This window comes from Melanaphis sacchari, unplaced genomic scaffold (genome assembly GCF_002803265.2).
Source record: "Melanaphis sacchari strain LSU unplaced genomic scaffold, SCAv2.0 Contig43_pilon_pilon, whole genome shotgun sequence".
NCBI lineage: Eukaryota > Metazoa > Arthropoda > Insecta > Hemiptera > Aphididae > Melanaphis > Melanaphis sacchari.
Genome location: NW_020271284.1, coordinates 198,858 through 217,004, shown reverse-complemented (window position 1 = coordinate 217,004; position 18,147 = coordinate 198,858). Strand labels below are relative to the sequence as shown.

General features: G+C 29.5%; 1 protein-coding gene across 10 annotated transcripts in view; it reads right to left on the bottom strand.

Annotated features, from left to right (window-relative positions):
• Positions 1-18,147, bottom strand: part of LOC112597662 (CUGBP Elav-like family member 1) — a 174,744-nt gene that overhangs the window by 129,460 nt on the left and 27,137 nt on the right. Inside the window, exon 1 of one of the 10 annotated variants that reach the window (XM_025343807.1) lies at positions 17,376-17,720. The exons of the other annotated variants lie outside the window; for them this stretch is intronic. The gene's annotated coding sequence lies outside the window, so the exon portion shown is untranslated. Of the gene's footprint in view, positions 1-17,375; positions 17,721-18,147 lie in introns of those variants that run through there. 10 annotated transcript variants of the gene reach the window in all.

Sequence of the window (18,147 nt, the reverse complement as noted above, 5' to 3'; positions counted from 1 at the left end):
TATCGGAACATATACACCTCTATTATTTGTATATATTATGTATAGTGTAATAGTGTATAATATATCAAAAAATAAAACCACCAGTTTATATCAGTCTTTTAAGTACGTTATAAACATGTGTATAAGTATATATGTACCTGTATTTATAAAATAATTTAAAATATGATTATATGCATTTTAAAAGCGGTATTTTACATTTAATAAATGTACTGTAAAAATTTGTTAGTTAAATATTGTAGTTTGTTTATTTATTATTTATTGTAAAGAAGAGAATTGATAATATTATTTTTTCCCTTTTTCCCATGCAAAGCATATTACGCAAGTCCTATTATATTATACTAAATGTAATTTATAGTGAGTTTCGATTTGCTTTGAGGTTTGGGATTAAATTGTATATTTGTATCGTTTGTAAAGCTCGAGAATGAATGGTAAAAATCGATATAAACAAAGAGTAAAAGCAAGCACTCTATAATAATTGCGGGTCTTTGTCAGTCACCTTTCGATAGCGTTTCTACGTTCTTCACAACACACACACACACAATAAACATAGTGTAATAAACTAAAACCTGTCGTAAGGCCTATCACGTGTAATGCTTGCGGCGCAAAAGATAACAAAAACTATTGAAGTGCCTAAATTCTTCGGGTTGAGCGTTTCTGTATAAATGCGTAAAAATCTTAATCGCACTTCTGCCTACATTCTAATATGAAAGCATTCGACGAATTGGAGAAAGGCCAACGGTGCAGACCTTTGTTCACGCTGGTGGTCGACGCCAATAATAATATAAGTGTACGTAACTCAGCGTATAAGCATTTCAAAAATTACGTTTGCACCGTGAAAAACGGCATAGATTAAAATAACGCACATATCCTGTATTTAAACGTGCAGTGCAAATTTAAAAAAAAGTGCATATCATTTCAAAAAAAAACGTTCTGTTCTCTCCCCCACCACGCAATCAACAAAAGTTTGAATGAAATATACAAGCACAGTGAGCAGAGTACAATTAATTCGAAAGCCGAAAAGAATACAACAAACACTTGCACGCGATTGTTGCATACCGCGCGTACGAAATAAATTGTCGTCAAGTGAGATATCAAAACTAAGAAAAAACTGAAAAAAGGCCCTAGCTCTTATCACAGCGATCTCCGATAGATAACATCGTTTGTCGGTTGCGTGTTTGTCGGGTTTTTTGAATCGCGGCTCCGGAAAGACAGTGCATTATTGTAATGGCATACCCGCGACAGAAACGTACTCTCGGCCGGCATAACGTGCAAAACGACAAAGGACGTGGACGGAAACCATATTGTTAAATACTGCAGTGTCTAGTTTTCGCTACAAGTGATATACTGCCGTTGCCATTGTACAGATTGCTGACAAATCCGGAGGTCACGTACTCCCGGCCAGCGTAAAATGTCAATTATTCGGAAACAAGTGTTTTCTGTTGGTCGCGTAGAGACATTGAGAATAATATAACTAACGGACTTTGTGGTAGTGGTATGCACACCTACGTTCTTATGTACCTATAATACTTGTGGCGGGTACATTAACGGTGCGCTGACCGAGACATGTCGTGTATATGTGCGTGTATATATATATATGTATGTATGTATATATAAAGTACACGACGTCGCGTTTCCCCTTTTAATCCACGATCGTGATTAGTTTGGATTTTGTTTTTCATTCGAAACGGAGAAAAAAAATAATAGGAAACTTTTGACGGTGTTTTCTCTCGCGCCGTTTGTTTTTATCATTCCGATATACACCGACTGTATTTTCCGCCCAGTCTTCGGTTTAGTGCGCATGTAGTCACAGATCCTATTGAAAACGTTTCGCAGTGTTACAGTCGATACGTCGAAAACCGTTGTGTCGTTCGGGTAGACCTTTTACGGCCCTCGCCACTTTCTCATACGTTACCTTCGAGCCATAGAGCAATAAGCGGTCTTCTCTAATTAAACTTCCATGCGTTGGAAACGAAAACATCACCGTTCATCATAAATGGCGTCATGTTGTATAGTACATAATAAAAATAACAAAATAATGATATATTTTATTATGTATAATATTTTTTTATATGGATTTCTGAAATAGGACTCACGCCAGCACACGATCAATCTCGCGGCCGCCCGATTATTTTTTTTTTCACATTTACATCGCCCACTGTTTACTACACACTATACGTATAATAATAATATCACAACGTATAATATCTTATATTTTTATTGCTATGATTTATGATGACCATAAAGTGTATTTGTATTATATTATAATATTGTACAGTAGTGGGCTTATTGTTATTATCTTGAGCTTATAATATTATTTTGTGTATAAGTATACGCGTTGCTCGAATTATCGTTATATTATGTTTACCTGCGGGCCACGTGTGCTCGTAGATAATGTTAAATCCGCTAAGTGAGTTGTACGCGGTGTTGCGTGTAACGCAGATATTATTATATTATAGTATAGCTGTTTCCGAATTCGTATACATAATATTTTATGGTCGGCTGCGGAATTATAATAATATAACGCGTGTTTTCGACGAAAATAAAAAAAAAATACCGACAGATCGACCATAATGTACGAGCGTTAGACGACTGATGAAGAAATTCTACATTTCTCGACATAAACGGTTGGAAGCATTAAATGAAAGTTTGAAAAAAAAATAAAAATATCTGCACATCAAAAAACCTGACAGAACTACTCATCTGATTTCCAGACAATATATTTGTGCCGCATCACGATGTTCACCATATTCGTATTTCGTATGTCAAAAGCATCCCTCGGAAAAATTATAATAACAAAGTATTAGTTCATGTTTAATTTGTTACGAAAAAAAGAAAAGAAAATTTGACGATAAAAAAATCTTAAATCGATTTTATAAAGGAAACACATAAATATCATATCATATTAATGTATATTTATTAATTTACTCTGAAAAAAATGATATTGGAAACAATATTGTTACATGTATATGATACAATATATAATATATAATTTACAGGTATATGAACCATAATCATAGTCTTTTATTTATACTTACTTATATATACACTATATTAGTTTATGTTTCATAATATTTAAAATAATTGCATAATATTATAACGTAGTAGAAATATAAAAAAAATTTAGTGTTGTACATTTTTGAAAAGTATTATATACCGATTATCCGATGGAATTATTTTAAAATTAAGATAAAAAATAAATACTTCGTGTAGAAATGTAGAATTTCTGAATATAATTATACAACAATGTTTGCTAAATAGTATTCCAGTTTATTATTGTTAACATTGACATTCACATCGAATTGATTTTAGCATTAAAATATATACTACTTTAAACAAATGAATTTCTTAACCACACCAAAAGTATTCAACCCGAGTTTTATTTATACTTTTTTCATTAACTTAACAAGACATTATTATTGGCTGTCCTAATTAAAAATGTCCAATTGAATTATTATACGTGTAGCGAGTAATTCAATTTGCAATGACCTAATGAACTGTTTATATGCAAAGAATAACATTTATCATTACTACGTTTATTTCAACGTTTTTTGGTTCATTTTGCTCTTAATGAAACTGTAAAAATTAAATACAATTTTTTTTTTATTAAATTAACAGTTGCGTATATTAAACAATAAACACTTTATTATTGAAAAAATAAATTATGGATATTATAAATTAATAATTACTAAAAATTAAAAACTCAAAATCGCTACTAAAATTTTACATTATAATGTTGAAGGTTTATTTTTAATGAATAATACTTTTAAGTAGGTTAAGTCCTATGGGTGTACATTTTTTTATGTAAAGCGATTACAGGCTACAGCATGATATTGATTTTAAACTGAATAAAATTATATAATCCAATAGTTAGCATTGTGCATCTCAATTCCCAAATGAACTGTACGGAGGAACAAGAAGAATAATTAGAATGAGTGAAGCCATTTTACGATTTAAATATTTATTTATTTTTTTTTGCTATTATAGGACTAATATATTAGTAAACAGAAAAAATGATGACAATGAAAAACATACATACTTTAATTTATTTCCAACATACTTAATTGAAAAATTAAAATGTGTCTACAAAATTAAAATTATAAAAAAACATTATTCACGGTGATGGGCCAAAAGAGTTACTTCTTTATATGAGAATGATGCCAAATCGTTTTTGTCGACGTGTAAATGCCTATTATTTAAAGAAATTATACTCAGACACATCATATTGATTTATTATAAATAAACCACAATAAACAATATTTGTTATTATATTTATCTATTTATAGAATAAAAAAATTGTAGGCAATAATTTAACGTATTTTTTTGTAAGACAGTGTGACGAAAATAAAATCTTTATGCTAATAATAATTGCTTAGTTTTGAATCAAATGATTTTTTTCTGTTTGCGATTGTTTTAAACAAACAATAATTGATACATTTAATGTGTCAATTCTCCATGTGCAATATTCCAAATTAGAATAAAAAAATAAAATCAGAATTGCCCCTGTGGGTGAAATAAAAGTAATAGCTAGCTTTAATTTGGATAAATGATAATTACATTTTTCTCCTGGCTAACTCTATACGTCCGTAAACCTATTAAAAAATGTACATTAATATACAGGTATATACTTTTAAATGACTTCATTAGATTATTTAGAAATATACACAAATTACATAAATAGCTTCAAAATAAAACATTTTCATTACGTAACCAACAATTTTTAGTTATTTTAACACTTTTAAATTTTGGGTGGAAAATATAGGTTATTCAATATTATATTTTTTATAATAGCTAATTATTAATTCTATATTATTGAAAAATATTAGCCAATATTGATTGAAATTAATTATATATATGTTTTGTTATATGCTATTATGAATATTGATAGTCGATAAATCGTAAAATATATTATTTTCATATGAAATAATTACTTTTAATATCTTCTACGAGTGAATTTTAAATGGGTACTTCAAGAAACAAACAAATTATAGATTATTTAAAAGTTGACATAAATGTGAGTTTACATTTACTTTAAAAAATATACATATATTATTATCATAGTTTGTATTGTTTGTATTTGTTTTATTTTTGAGTGTAAATATAAATTTGAAAAAAATAATCGATGTTTTTAATTAAGTTTTATAAATTTGATTTAACTAAATACCTGCACTTAACTTTTTTTTCTCCGTATTTATTTAAAAATAATAATAATATAAGTATATACAGATAACGATTGAATGTTCTAGTTTCTTGTTAAAGTAATATGTACCATAATAAAATAATATATTAAAAAATTTAATATAAGTTTATATTCAATGATTATTATATATATGTATATGATATATGAATATTGTATTTATTTTGATTTAAGATTCAAATTAATTTCTGTTTTATGTGAAACAACTAGCAAGCATGTAGTGAAGTATAAAGATTTTAACTATTTTATTTTGATAAATGAATTAGTTAAAGAAAAATAAAATATATATATATATATGTGTTCAAGACAAATTTACTCTACTTTTGGACAAGAAGGAAAAAAACGGATGATACGAGTTTAATCGAAATCGTAGCAGTTGGCGGATAAAGTTTTGGACTCGTGTGATTTTTGTCATTATCGACTCCAAACACAGACGATGAAAAATTGATTTTGACCACGTTAATAGTCACACGTACCTACCTCTCTTATTTAAGTAAAACGTAGAGTATGGGACATACCTGGATAATATAAGGAATTATGTAAATTATACATAATTTAGTATATTATAATGTATGTGCTCAATGTGGCTAACAAACATATATGATAATATTAATAATTTATCAAATGTCGACACGGCAGAAGCACATAATTATGTTTCTGATGTTATTATTGTGACGAATTAAATTCAAACGAGCCGTGTGCATCGGCTTGGATTACGTATACGTCGTACCCATGATACTGCAAAGAATACATATTGTAAAGAGACACATAATTAAGTCCACGATACTCACCAGCACACAATGTACATGTGAATTTAAACACATTTATTTTAATAGTATAAGTTGTAAATCAAGAGATGTAAATGTGCACTTATAATAATTTATACTCGCAAGTATAAACAACGATAAAAAATTATTAATTCGATGAAATAAAGTTAAGTTGAAATAAAATAAAATCTAATTGTAACAAATACAGTGTATGGTTTTGATACAAAAATAAAATTGAAAATTAGAAGAAACTATAATAGTATCGATTGATTTTGTAGCCTATAAAATATATGTTGATCTAAAAGATCCTTGTCAATATTCTTGTCGATTCACAAGAACTGTACGTCATATTACACAAGACTTAAAAACAATATTATTTTAATAAGTGCATCCTCAAAATGATATGCTTTGCTGAGGATATTTCGAAAACCCACTTATTTATAAAAAATAGCCCCATATTTAGCAGAAAATATAAAAAAAAACTGAATAAAAATCATTCTCATGCTATTTATTAGATATCACAAAACACATCGGTAAATCACAAACATTTAACTAGAAAATCATTTATACTTCCAATTTTTGGTTAATGTAAAATTATAATTTGTCTAAAAATGTAAAAAAGATTATACCTGACATCATAGTATTTTGTTCAAACTTCTATTTTAAAAGAGAGATGAATTTTAGCAAATCGAATCTGTAGTTAGTGTTTTATGACCACAGTAAAAATATTTCAATACTTTTAAAAATAATCCTGAAAAAACAACAAAACAATTCGTGAAAAAACTGGAATATTTACATAAAACCAGTTTTCGAAAAATTCGATTTTTATTTTGTTTATAACTAACTCAAAAATGAATATCCAACTGTAGAGTCTTGTAATTTCTACCAGTTATTCATATAGTAGCAATAACTAATATTCAAAATATTTAGGTTCTTTTTGTGCTATTTATAGGTGTATTTGATTTGTTGTTAAATTAACAATTATATTATAAAACGATTCATTATATTTAATACACATGTTTGCACAACACCCAACATCCAACCACTTGCCCGAATTGCATATGTGTTACTGAAAGAACACAGGATTAGCCGCCGCTAGTACACTCGATAACCGCGGCATGGATCATTCACGAACTCACAACCGACAAAATTAAAAGAGCGTATTATATGCGAGTTTTTTTTTTTTTTTTGATATGGCCCTGCTCGGGGAGGTTCTGGCAAGGTTTCCTATACCACTGCTTATAAACACACACACACGCACGCATGTATATAATACGAACACGTTTGAGAACAAAGTCAAACGCGCGTTGGCAGCAGGATAACGCAAAACTTAAATGTACCACAGTCTCAGCACTCTCAGCAGAGCGAATGCGTAAGCTGCATTTTATTATAATTTATATGAACTGAGTTTATGATGATGTATGAACGTCGACCGCGTGTACAGCCATGTAAAACGCTCGCCGGGATCGTCGTCGAAAGATATTTGTTTACGACACGCGCTTAATGAAACAAAGTATATATATATATTATTCCGAGTGTGGTTGGCGGCGGCGGCGTCGGCCGTTTCACACACACACGCACATGCACGTACACGCACACACACATATATATATATATATATATATATTAAATATATCGTTTGGACGGAGGAAAGAGGAGCTGAAAATGAAAAAAAAAATGTAATGATAATAATAATAACAGAGAGGAGAAAAATCCACGGTAGTAGTGATGACAAGAGAGAAAGAGATTTGGGTCATTGCCAAAACGGAAAACAGAAATAAACTCGAATGGGAGTGCGGCGGCGACGAAGGGTGCGATTGCGACTTGCGCGACTGGTGGCGGTGGTTGCGGCGTCTTCTTCGTCATCGTCAACATCATCATCATCGTCATCGTCATCGTCGTCGTCATCATCATTATTTTTATTATTATCATTATACACTTTTCAACTCGCGTGTGTGACAATGATGACGACGACGACGACGACTCCTCAGTCGCGACATTCATTCGGTTATACCGCTAATTATAAACCCCCGTTTCCCAACGAACACGTATCGTTCGCGGTCGTTTAGACGCGCGTCCGCACACGATTAAAAAAGAGACGTTGAGCCAAAAAGCGCTGAAATCCGAACGCGTATAATGTAAATACACACTTTTATGGTTATTGGCGTTATTGCGACGATATTGAATGATAATTATTAACTATTTAACGGCTACGGCGAGACGACGCAGCTGAAAACTTAAAAAACGGCCTTCGGACCCAGCTGTAATATAATATATTATTGTATACCTAATTTGTATTCACTCGACTTCCGCGGTTTCGATTTTTTTTTATTTTTAGTGCACACTGTGTGCAGTATTTCTGAACGATACAAGATTATTTCGAATGAAGTTCAGTATTAAGAGCAAATACCTTTCCGCCAACGGTTTACTGATACGTTTCGTGTATTTTTCCGATATAATTGAATTAGTTTTTTAAGTTTAAACTAAAATTCCATCAAATAAATCTGCAAGAATCGAAACAATCGCGCATAACTCGATTGTTATATAAAAAAAAAAAATAATAATATATCACTTACATGAGTATTGTTAAAATTAAAGCTCGTTTTCTTTTTATTCTAAATTTTTATTTATGTGGCTGAATTTCACTTTTTTTTTATTCCTACTATATATTTTAAATAAAAATGTTTTGTTAAAATTCAACTCGGAAATGTGCAGACAACATTGAATGATGACGAATCAAGTAAATAACGGCTGATACGTCAATGATGAAATTTTTGTATCATAAATAATAGTATAATACTATACCTACGGATATTAATTTTGTGTAGGACATAAATACACAATATATTATATTATACGTGGTATGACTGTCTCGAGTAGAGTTCATTTCCACAATGCTCCCGCCTCACTTCCGCCTACCTACAATCGTATAGTAGAGAATTTTCATTTTGAACTTTGTCGTACATTGGACATCGATTGTATTAACTGTTTTCATTAATGTACGGAATAAATACACAGCAAAACAGTAATTTTCTTGGTAATCTCGTTTATATCACTGTACGGTAAGGTATATCAAACGTAATATAGGTAAAATGTTGATTATTTTTTCCTTTTTAAACAAAATGTCCCTTTACAATATACGTAGGTACGTATAAATTATTATTAGAGATTAAATGAAATAAAATAGTTATTTTATTACATAAATTAATTTAATATTATATTGTATACTAATAAATGTAATCCGATATGCTTACGCGCGAGTTATAAATGATATATTATTATCAGTTATTCATTTACAAATATAAAAAATATTATGATAGTAAGTTGTTATAGAAATGCGTTAAACTTTTGTAGTTCCAATCAATTGTGTATGCTTCTTTTACATTAAAGTTTATAATAAAATAAATAAATGATCAAAACTATTAGCTTTAATGTCAATGGCGTCATGACTTTTGAATTTTTATGGTATAAAACCATCGTTTTTTGTGTCATATGTGCTATTATATGTGCAGTATAAACTCATTATTATATATTATATTATAATACGCCTAACATTATGTTATGAAAACACAAAGTTGGAGAAGTGGTTATATCTCCGTTATTTGATTCAAGGATAAATTCTAAAATTGTTGTGCTTATAAACGATTAGCATAATATATTGAAATAAAAATGTCCAAAATAGAATTGAATTAGGAAAATTGGATAGATCTCTATCCACTACTGAGTGAATTACACTCAGGCAACTATAACACAACGTATTATGTCATATAAACCATTATAATATAATGTTTTATTATTAGTTAGTTATTTGTTACACTATAACATTAAACAGATCATATTTTCAATAAAAATAATATAGCGTGTAATCTTTCCTGTCAATATGCCTTTTACACGATCTAATGACGCTTTATACATAAATGTTTTTTTTTTAATTAAATATACAATTTAACAGATTACAAATACTACGAAATAGACGTTACTGGAACTTCATGACAGCCTGAAACTTTTTAAATAACAACTATAATTATTATGGTGATGGGCACAATAAAATGTATCCCAATAAAAATACTAAGCATATTTATAAACTTTTAATTGAATTATAGAGTTATTTAAACTTAACAATTTTATTTTATTTTTTAAAACGTCTGGTTCATATGTAAACTGTAAAGAACAAATTTAATTAGAGGTTTGGGATATATAACTTTGTATTAAATGTCAATTATAAAATTAAATGTATTATATTAAATAATTTTAAAATTAATTGAGAAATTATTTATGTTTAGTTCGTTGTGTTATTTAAATTCAAATTATTATTATTTATTTGTAAAACGTGAACTTCAGATAATTGAAAGATAAAAAAAAACTTCTGATTTTCTAATCATATGTATACTGTACTACTACAAGTTTAATACGTATGTTATTTAACTTTTTGGTTTCAAAAAAATATAAATCTGAAATGTCAAAATATATTTTTATAAAGTTGAAAATTATAAAAATTGAACAAATATATACTTCAAAATATGTAATTTATTTTACTTAATAATAAAAATTTAATTCTCATAATACAGGTTTTGGGTAGTTTAAAAATTTGATTTTTATTTGCTAAAACTTTTGATATGTAAGGAACTGTAAAATTAAATTTCAAATAATGATATTATTTAGTAATTGATAGATCTTGCAGCCTTTATTTATTAATAATATTATAGTACATTTTATCTTGTCCTTCGTTATGTACAGAAGAAAAATGAAAATATAGATAAAAAAAAAAAATGGGAAAAATCAGGCTGCTTTCCAACACTAATAGTTGTTTTCGGGGTACAGGTGTTTATTGGAGCGAATAGAAATCAAACAATGCCGAGTAAAACAAAACAATTTCTGATACGTATCTATAGATGTGCCAAACTGTAGAAATGTTTGGTTAGTTTCTCAAATTCTCCACGGAACATGAAGGCCACAAACAAAAAATAATATAATATCAATAAATAAATATTGAAAAAATAAATAATGAAACGCCCTTCGTATACTAATTAAACAACCAGGTTTGCCAGTTTTTTTGTGTGCAACTTTGAAACAGTAAGACGGTACAAATGAAAAGAACGATTGCACGTTTCTAGTGATTCGAAACGAAATGGTAACCTAACTACCAAAAAAGTGTGTTTTATACACATTGTATTTATTTAACATTACAATAACAGTAACAGATATGCTATAAAATACGTTTTTATAGAAAAAAATCGAGTTTATTAAGTTTATTCTTACAGAGAATCAAATTTGTAAAAAAAAAAAAATACGATAAAATTCGTAGTGCTTTTTAATAATATACAAATTTCGATGTCAAAACTTTGAGGGCGATGGCTTTCTTTTGTCTAAAACGAAAAAATACATTTTGACTTACTCGTTGTGAATATAAAAATAAAAATTTATAGCCATAGTATAAGATCATTATGCAAGCTATACGGAACTTTTTTTCGACAGTCATGATCCACAAGATTTTATTTCTCTTTATTAATAAAGATCAATCATATATCAAGCATAACACAAACCATTGTCCAAAGCAAAAATCATCGTTCATCAAAATCTGCAAGTTCGTTATTATACGGTAAAAAGCTTTTATTTTTGTATAAATCCGTTTACTTGTAATATTTAATAAGTTAAGATACACTTTTAAGGTTTTAGACTTTTATAATTGTATTTGATTGTTTTTTTTTTGCCATCGGAAATTTTTCCCTAATATTGTGCACTCACGATACGCGTTAAAAAGGTTATGTACACGGGTATTATACACCTATATGATCGTTGCCCGAATAGATGATTGTGATTATGGGGTCGGTCGTCGGTAAGGGCTTAGAGTGTTCACGAATTGATGAACTCGCGCAGTGTGTCGTGCGATAACGTTAAATCAAATCTCCGGTGTGTACAATCGCGTTACCGCTTACACTGTGGCATAGGGTGTGACAGTAGGGTGGCTGTGCGTGTCGGGGCTGAAGACGCTACAGCAATATATATGTCTACAGGGGAGGGTGGCAGCGAGTGGAGTGTGCAACATCTCCCCTACACGATACATATACTAAATTGCTCAATGACCCCCCGGTAGCTGTGGAGAAAAACTAGGAGAAGCTTCTTCCTTGAAAAATCGAATTCATATACGTATATGTGCCGCCGGTCTCGGGCACAACAAATGGATGAGATGTAAAGTTTTCTTCAGAGCTCCTATAAACTAATACTGACTATTATAATAATATGTGTGCGTGTGTGCGTGTGTAGTTGCCAATATTCTGTTTACAATCGAAAAGCAAAAAACACTTTCTGTCGAAATCGCCTACGATTACTGTGTTTATGAGCCGATGAATCACACCGATCTATAAAGTGTATTATTATTGTTATTATTAATGTTGTTGTTATTTAAGGTTGATGTTTCGCGCATTACAGTAATGTTGTCATGTACTTATTGTATACGCATAATATTATCGGCGCAACGTACAGACAGTGGAACTTTTACGAGCTTTTTTTTCGATAAAAATGTCTGCAGATGATCCAACAAAAAAAATAAAAACATAAATAAATTATGATTCATGTTGATCAAAGCTATTGACATGAGAAAACACATCGAGTAACTTCAACACATTGGTTCCTATTTCTAAAGTATGATAAAAATATGGGTTCCGGTGAGGTTAAAATACTTTTAGGCAAAATTCTAGTGGTTTTCAATATCTTATAAATTGGTTTAGTGGACAACAAACAAGAGCCGTGTTTACGGGGTTTTTAAATTGATCTCTTGCAGTTTTATTAATTCGGACATAGCATAGTCCATACAGTATGACATTTTAAAATTTGCGCGTCACTCTTGTTCCATCGATGTGAAAACTTCTTGAAAACAAAAATTTCTTATATAATATAATAAAAGAGGTAACCACTCAAAACATTATTCCTCGCATTGTATATACAGTTACGTTGTGGGTAAAAAATGCGTTCGACGTTTAGCTGTTTACATCAAACGATTCATCACGTGATTACTTAAACATAAACATAGAGAATATTATAACGTACAAAACGCAACTAAAAAAAAAAAAATGTTTGTTTATAATAATGTATTTAAACAAAAACCTCACGGCAAGGCATATGATTTGTATTCAATGAATGCCTATTATACAGAACTCAGTGGCAAGTGCACAAAATGCTTACGTAATCTGTTAAAACGAAGCCAAGATACTTTTTTTTTTTAAAGAATGGTTAATAGAATATGGTTTTAACTTTTAAGAAATTAAAATATTTATTTGTGTTAAGCTTGGGTTATTGGGTTTTCTGATTTTGCATTTTTATAAGTACACCCTACACTTTATAATAGACATTATTCATATTATATATATTATGTTTTTCCACTGTCGAGCACAAAATCAATATAGAAAATACACAAAAATAAATAAACATTTATTTTGACTAATAAAATATCCAACTTCAATTTTTTGTTAAAAGATCAAAATAAACTATGTTGTTAAGATCCACATATCATAATTAATGAAGAAGGTTATGTTAAAGATACGAATATTCGAAACATTTTGTTAAAAATAAACTACATATAGTTTTAATGGATATTGTTTGTTTATTTAAAGGTCTTACGTTTCGTTCCAAATATATATGTGCTATAAGATCAATGAAAACCCAACCAATGGGAAGTATAATTTATTGTTCAACAATCGATCGGCTTTATAGAAAGTAAAACAATCACTTTAAAATTTAAATAAAAGGTTTAAAACTAATTGTAAAAATAACAAAAAAAATATTTGCATCAGATTTTTTTAATTCTATCATAAAAAAAAAATTCTACGTGACTGATCATAATAAAAACGATAAAATATCAAGTCTTAAAATCTCAGAGATGTATACTAAAAAAGTCCACAAAATTTAGTCCACAAACTATAAAATCCAATGTTAACCTGTATTAGAGGGGTTGAAAGCCAAATAGAGAATAAACTTTTTTTTGGTATTAAAAATGAGATAAAACAAAACTTTTAGGCTTATCCGGTCAACGTGTCAAGTACACGTTATTGGACAAACATCATCCTACTTCTACAATATGTAAACTTTTTTTTTTATATAAAGATTTCATCATTTCATTTCTTCAGACGTTAATAAATACGTTAAGATAAAATAAACTGAATATTTTTTGTATAGATGGAAGTACATCCACCGCGTTATCATTACTTACATTTATAAACTAAATATTAGTAGGTTTATATCATAATCACAAGAGAGTTAACAAAATTTAATATTTATATCATTAATGAAAATTTTACAATTTTATTCATTTAGGTATTATTGAGTACTTGTGCAGTAAAATCAATGGATACGCATTAGTACATTACTCCCATGTTTTGATGTATTTGAATACATGTTCATTAAAGAAATGTTCGATAGTGTCTTAAAACAAAATAATATATACTTTTTTTTTTTTTTGATAGGCAAAACAAAAAAATTAAAACGGACGCCAATTGGTGTTGGAAGAAACGTTATTATGTTTTTTTTTTTTAGTTTTTTTTCCCTGACGTGTTGTTAGTGCGCATTAATTTACAAGCGACATTTTTTATTAAGACTCCAGTGGTGTCACGTGATATTTTTAATTACAAGGTTAACGAAAAAGTCTTTTCGCAAAGAAAATACCCCTCCATGTGGATATTCATAACTGAATGGAGAGATACAAAGACGTAAAAATAGAAATATAATAATATACATAAGAATTCAGAAAAATAGTACTACAGTCCATCATAATATGGAGGGAATAACTATCATTAAATAAAAAATAGTGTGATAGTAAAAATAATTTAAAAACACACATTCTGTGTAAATTTGAAATTAGTTTTGAAAAAAAAAGAATGAATGTATAAAATGTCAAACAGCATGTTAACAAAAAAAACAACAGTTTGTTAATGTAATTATAAGACTAAAAGCTCATATTTTTTTATGATAATTTTTTGAGTTAAAAAGTTCGAGCTAATTTTAAACGAACGATGTTGTGAAACAACCTAAATAAAATATGATTCAAAAACTCTTTTCTTTGTCGGTATTTATATAAACCAACATTTGGTTGTTATTCATACAACTTCGAGCTTTTGATGTAATATTATTTTTAGTTATACAAGTTTTTTTTTTTTTTTTTTTATCAACAACTAAAGATTTATTGAAGGATTGTGGAAAGATGACCATTAAAATTAGATTTTAAAAATCTCCTCAACCCTATGTTACAGAGTTTAAAAATCTAGTAAGGGATTTGTTTAGCTATAACTGATAGTTTTTTCCCCTTTTGGCTACGTGACATAAATAGTTTAGGACTATCTAGCATCATAACGTCATATTAAAAGTTGTATTTATATGCTGTGTCGAGTTTGAAGTATAGTCCTAAGATCATAACTACCATAGATACTACAAAAACAAAATTAAAACTAGGTAATGAGTTAATTTAATAGCACTGTATTAATTACCTACGCTATATATTTTATGGCAGGGATCTATTTTTATACAAACGCGTAAATGTATAAATGTGTTTAAAAATCAAAAAGACGTCACTTTTTCGTAAAATTACTATTTTTATGCCAATCTTAATAACCACTTACATCGCAAAAATGATAATACTTTTTTTTTTTTAATACGCATATTAAATGTAAGTGAAGCGACTGCGGGTTAGAAAGTATAAAAAGCAGATATACTTATCATGTTAAGTTAGATACTAACCACAAAAAAAGTTTTCAAGAAAAAATGAAATTAAGAATTGAAAAAAACGTTATGCTAATTAAAAAAATTTAAATAATTTTTAAATAAGACCAGAGTAAAAACAAATATTTTACGAAGCCATCACGTGATTATGATGAATTATGCATATTATTTACGATTAAACTGCAACCGCGATAACAAAATAATTACATTAATGCAACACTTCACGATTATTGAAACGAGTTTATTATGTACAAAAGAAGAATCGAATGTAATACATTATCGTTATAATGTTAAAAAATTATATGAAACAAAAAGTTAGGTAGGTAGGTGTTTTAATAATAATGATAATAATATCGTGTTACTAACATCGTATCGTCAAATATTATATTATATTATTATTATACTTTTGCGGATCGAACTGAAGCCAAACCGTTTGCAGGTGACTAGCAGATGACCCCCTTTCCCCCTATCACGGCGTCCTATCAGTACGTTTCGTGATTGACAGTGCACTTAAATATTGTTATTACTGCTGTAATATGTATTTTACGATAGATACACAATGTGCGTTTTAATTGACCGGTAATATAACATTTTATTCATGGAACAGCAGTTATTAATCATTATCGATCGACGTGCAACGTTATTCGTTTCGGTGCTAAACGTAAAATATTCAACGTGTTCGTGTGTAGGGAAATCATAATATTAACAACACAATGATTATGATAAATAACTAATTAATTAAAATAAACCATATTTTGTTTCGACATCGTATTATTTTATACAATAAAAGCGACGTCACGGCCGATCGAAATAACATGATTATTTTTCATCGTATGTTATGCTTGCACCATACCAAATGGGACTTCAAGCCCTTACAGTACAGGTACTTGTGTATAATAGGTATATAGATTTAGACGCGTGCGTACCGACGAAACCAAAAAAACTAGTCATTGGATTCAACTATAAAATTGTTGCATAAAAATGTCCACTGTGGCGAATTGATTTGTCAGCGACATGATAATAATATAAATATACGTTCAACAAAACTCGCGGCCAGAATTTCGAGTAAAAATTGATTTTGGAAAACCGCGCGTGTAATAATAAAAAGGAAACACTCAGTTTTCCACATAAAACGCATTGTATAATATATACATTTTCTGTTATACGACTATACACAACTATACATTATTATAATTCACTCCATCTTCGGTTCGTATATTTTATTCAGAGAAAGAGGGACGAAATTTCATGCCGTTTAGCCGAACACATTATTATAACGCATATACACCACTTAAATAATATATATTTCAGGAATTTCGCGTGGAACCGCTGTTCCGTTTTGAAACGTTGGACAATAATATTATACACGTTAGAATGGAATAACATAATTACAGACTAACGTCGAATCGTGTCACGCCGTTGTACATTTTACATTGTGAAGAAACCTCGCGCAAAAGACGTTCCCACCGTGTATTGTATAATATTTCAATGACAGATTTGCCACGAATGTATAGTCGCTTTGATATCTATCCAAAATATAAAAAAATCGTGCCGTGTCATCGATAAAAATACATTTCAACATAATACTATTTGGTATTATGATTTGATGGCGTCGGGATTTTTCACATAGTTTCTTCGTCCCGACGGAAGAAAATACTACACAGCGCTTGCAATGTTTCGTGCCGATAATCGATCGATTTACGTACCTGTGACGGCGCTTCTTTAAAAGCTCGAAACGGTATGAGCGGATATTGCGACTTTATGCGATCATCGGTGCAATATCTATGTATGCCGTCAAACCAGCGATGCAAAAACTTTCTGACGTCTTCATATAATACACGCAGGTACGATTGAAATCAACATTTCGGAAAAACGAAACACTATCCGACAGTGATACCACTATAGAAACATTATAAAAAATTGGTAAAACGAGTGCGAACGCGGTACAGACGTCTACTTTGAAAACAAAAATATATTAATTTGCAACAAAAATATGAAATAAACTCGTACCGCGTGTGTACAGTATAGGTAGTTCCTACTTACTATAGATTAGATAATTGCATCACAGTTTAGAACGTTATAAACGTTATAACGGCCGAGGTCACACACACCATAGATTAAGCGCGGTGGCGCAGACGACCGAACGAAACGAATATTATTTGAAAAACCGTGTCAATAAAAATCCACACGCAAATCATAAGTAAACCGTTATTAATAACAATATTATTGAGACGTCATGTTTCTGCCATCACAATCGGTGCACATAAAGTACAATTTTTCAAACATCACCCGATATTATAATTACTGTACAACGGTTGGCAGTCATTTGACGCAATTTTCGTTTAATAGACGCCAATTGTTTTTATGGTTTTACAACGGATTCGTACTGTTTTTTTATTTAATATTTTTTTATCTAGCAACACAACGCCAGCATTACGGTAGTCTGTGCGTTATCGTAATTTGTGGTATTTTCGTTCA